This window comes from Capsicum annuum, chromosome 1 (assembly GCF_002878395.1).
Source record: "Capsicum annuum cultivar UCD-10X-F1 chromosome 1, UCD10Xv1.1, whole genome shotgun sequence".
Taxonomy (NCBI): domain Eukaryota; kingdom Viridiplantae; phylum Streptophyta; class Magnoliopsida; order Solanales; family Solanaceae; genus Capsicum; species Capsicum annuum.
In genome coordinates this window covers 70,683,764-70,688,646 of record NC_061111.1, presented here as the reverse complement: position 1 = coordinate 70,688,646, position 4,883 = coordinate 70,683,764, and positions in this window count along the sequence as shown.

Genomic DNA, 4,883 nt, shown 5'->3' with positions numbered 1-4,883 from the left:
TAGCTAAGTTTGGAATTCAGGTGCCAAGAACTTACGTATATTATGGGAATGCTGATGAAACACATGAACATTTATTTTTAGAATGTGGTATCACCAAACAATTATGGATGAGACTACTGAATTGGCTAGGTGTGCAGAGAAGTATAGGCTGCTGGACTGAGGAGACAGAATAAGTAGCAAAACAAGCCAGAGGGAAATCTACTAGAGGTGCTATTCTTTGTAATGTATTTGCAATGATGATCAACACCATATGAAGGATAAGAAATAACATCAGATTCCAGAAAGGTAGATATGAAGAAGACAAGGTCTACGGGGAAATAACAATTCATATCCACAATCAAAGCCAAATGCATAGGAAATGGGAACTGGTACTTCAACAAGCTGTTGCAGCACCATGAAGAGATTGATTGATTTAGAGGATTAAAGAGAAATGTAATTTGTTCCTAGTCTTTTATTCTCATTACAGGTTTAGCACCCCCTGCATGTTAGGAGGGGCTTAGAACTAGTATAGTTTGGAGTAGTTTACACTGATAAAACTGGGGGTCTATCCCTGTTGTGTTTTGTAAATACTCATTTGGTGAAATAAAATTATTTATTTACCAAAAAAGCACACAAAGAAACATATACACAGACAAACAATCAAACAAATAATTGAAGTTCCAAGAAAATAATGTCCAGCCTAATTAATACAGTCCTAAAAATAAAATAAAAACTAAATTAATTTAAACTACCCTAAACTATGCTTTAACCAATGCCTCAAGCCTTGATCACGAACATCCTCTGCATACATAATACTTTGGGGTATTTCCCCAATGAATAAGTAAAATTTATCTCGGGGCGTCTCCCGATAAAATGAATACATTTGAGTGAATGCAGTAAACTAAAACAATCCCAATCAAGGAATTCAATCATTCAACAAACATCGATTTCTACAATTTGCCTACCCATCCTACCATTTGCCTACCAAATTTGACCTAAACATACTTCAATCGACTTTAATGAAATTAACACCTATTCCTAATTAAAAAACAACCAATAAGTCAAAACAAATCAATTGTATTTATTTTTATCAATTTTTAATTCCTCCTCTAATTTCAAGTTAAACAATATCCATTTGGTTTCCAAAATCAATTATTCACCCCTAAGATTAATAATGACAAAAACACCAAATAGGGTCGAACCATCTCAAAACATAAGCAAATTTCAACAAGCAGCTAAATAACCATATTAACTAAATATTGCACAAACCATCACCACAGAGTCCACGAAATTATAAGAAAAATAAGGAAAAAAAGAATTGGACCTTTATTGTATTTCAAATTGTTGCATTACTCGACTGATAATTGGAGCAACGCAGGAATACATTGACTCAACCTAAATAGTGAACAAATACCAGCTTCGGTATACACCTTTCTGTTTATTGTCATAAATACAAATCAAAAATCTAAAAATAGAGAAAATCCGCATTGAATTCATATGCAATGGGTCCGTTTTAGTCGTTTTCGAAGGAGGGAGTTGCCGCCGGTGGAATTACTAGTGATTTCTGTCGTAAGGGCGTTTGGTCGTTAGTTTTTTAGGGTTTTCGATGGATTTTTGTTGTTGGATCAGTAACAGCAGTGGCGAAGGGGTATTTGGTCATCGGTTTTCGGTGGTGGTATGGATTTTGGGGGGATTTTTCGATGGGAGTAGCCCGTGGTCGGGTTTTGGTCGGTATGACAGTGTTTTTGGCAAGAATCCATCAGAATACTTAGAAACAGAGAAACCTGATTTCTCTCTAGTTTTCTCTCTACTTTTCCACGATTTTCTCTCTTCTCTCCCTCTCTCGATCCCTCCCATTTTCTCCCTATCTCTCTTCGTTCACCATGTTTTTTCCTCATTGTTTCTTCCTCAATCCCCTTTTTTTGTATCTATTGTGTGTGTGCATATGTAGCCCCTTCATCTGTCTGTGGTGTGTGTGTATATTTATGAGGAGAAAAACGTAATGTGTGGGATGAGGTAGGGGTACATGGTTAGGGAGTTGGGTGGTAGGAGAGGTGAGGTTGTTATTTTGTTGTGGACTTGTTATTTTTGATAGGGGTGGAAAGGTATAGTGGGGTTGTTGGTTTTTTTATTTTCTTGTGGGGAAATTATCAAATAGGGTAGGGTGCATGGTAAGGTGGGGAAAATGGGCAAATGTGATTTTTGGAAGGGTCAAATTTATGTGTCTACACATCTTATATACCATTAATTGATCTTCAACAAAAAGTAACTCAAAGCAATTCTGATATGTTAACCTAAAAAATTAAGGACTTGCTATACCTTAGCTAAATTTCGCGGTTAGTACAGAAGTTCTTAACACTATGAAAAAAATGAAATCAGTCAAACTTATATCAATTTCTAGAGATCAATTAACTTACATGGTCATTGGGATAAACATCCGATCAAGTACAATTCTGTCAAGTAATATTCAACGACATTGTAGATGCATGTTTTTCATAAAATCATTTATAGTTGAGATCTATTTCAATTTATATATACTCCTAAAAAAAATTAAAAATGACAAAAATACACTAACCACACTTAATTTATAACTCAAACTGTTACCTTTTAGAATATCTACTTCATCTATCCCATTTTATGTGTCGTCATTTTTTTTTGATCCGTCCCAAAAGGAATGTCACATTTTCATACACTACTAAAAAAAGAGGAAAACTGACCACAAAAACTGACCACAAGTGATCGGTTTTCTCCAAGTTCCGACCAAAAAACCGACCAAAATTTATGGTCGGAAAAGTAGTGGTTGCTTTTTAAAAATCGAACACAAGTGGTTGTTTTTTTTAAAATACATTCTTATTTTATTTTAATTGAAAAATATTTTTAGGAAAAAAAAATCGACCACATGTGGTCGGTCTTAAATTAAATTAATAAATTAATTTTATAAAAACCGACCACATGTGGTCGGTTTTTTAAATATTTTTTATTTTTTTTCAAAAAATCGATTGCTAGTGGACAGTTTCTAAAAAAAATATAAAAATCGACCACTTGTGGTCGGTTTTTTTATTATTTTTTATTTTTTTTTCAAAAAATTATTAATTATTATTTATTTTTTTATAAAACTTAAAAAAATAATACAAAACTGACCACTTATGGTCAATTTTTTTAATTTTTTTGTAAAAAGCGACCACAAGTGGTCGCTTTTATATTTTAAACTAGTGAGAAAAAGTCTCTGCAAAGCACGGGCCCAACATCTATTCTAAATTAATATTATAATAAGAATCATATCAATTAATGTGACATTTTTTGAATTTTAAAAATTAAATAAATTTATTTTTTTAAGTAATTTTTGCATATATTCTTAAAATATATTAAATTATGATTTATTATTTAAATATATAATTTTATTTCAAAAATTTAATTCACGATCAAAATTAAACTCTACAAATGTATAAATTAATAAAGAGTCTGAGAAATCAAATTCGATGGGCCTATATTACTGTTTTTCAGATAACACAGGCTCAGTATATGTTATTTTTTTTTTTATCTCAAACAATGTGATCCAAATAGAATTTAGATAATCAATCATACTTTTAATACGTTTTTAGATATTTTAAGTTGTTAACTATTGTAGTTTATAATATTTTTTTTTGTTTTCAAATAATATATGTTACTCTCTTTGTCCAAACTTTTGTGGCGTTGATAGTCAATTATATTTTAAAAATAATTTAAGTTTTTATTTATTGTGATTTATTATACTATTCTTATATTCCAATTTAAATGTCATTGATATAATTTTGAGAGTCAATCAAATATTTCATATCTTTTAAAATTTTTCAAGTTGTTAATTATTGTGATTTATAATATTTTTAACATACTTTTTGAAATATATAACACATTATTTTTTCTTTTAGATATTTTAAGTTGTTAACTATTGTAATTTATAATACTTTTTATGTGTAGAAATTGCCCGCTTCGCTATGAGGAACATCTTCAACATTTCTCCTAAAGTCAATCCCGTCTTGCATCCCAAAAGCATCGTGCACCATTTCTGCCATCCTAGTCTCTTGATATTCATTATGCCCTGCAGACCTACTACTTTATCCAACAACAGAGTTATTTTGCACAACATCACCATGAATACCAACCATTCTTAAAAAGTCCTCGTGAAACCCCTTTCTATAAAGATGTTCCTTTACATCTTCTTCACGTACAAGATTTATACCATCACATCTAACACAAGGACAATGAATTACCCGAAAATGTGTCCAAAGATTAAGTGTCTTAGCATATTCAACAAATCTTTTGACACCCTCAACAAATTCCTCCCTAATACTCATTATTCTATTATCATTGTTCCGGTGATATATCCATCTATAATCATGTTCGATCCACGCAATCAATCAGATTCAACTAATTAGATCCACTATTTTCAACAAATAAAGTCACCAACAACATCACCTTCTAAACAAAAATTCACTTTTAAAGTCACCAATACTTAAGCTTTTTCAACTAACAAAGGAACCAACAAAACTAACTTCTAAACACTAATTCACTATTAAAGTCACCGGCACTTAAACATTTTCAACAAATAAAGTAACCAACAACATCACCTTCTAAATAAAATTTCAATTTCACTTTTAAAGTCACCAAAACTTAAGCCTTTTCAACAAATAAAGTCATCAACAACATCACCTTCTAAACAAAAGTTCACTTTTAAAGTCACCAAAACTTAAGCATTTTCAACAAATAAAGTAACCAACAACATCACCTTCTAAACAAAAGTTCACTTTTAAAGTCACCAAAACTAAAGCATTTTCAACTAATAAAGTCACCAACCACATCACCTCCTAAACACTAATTCATTATTAAAGTCACCAAAACTTAAGCATTTTCAACAAATAAAGTCA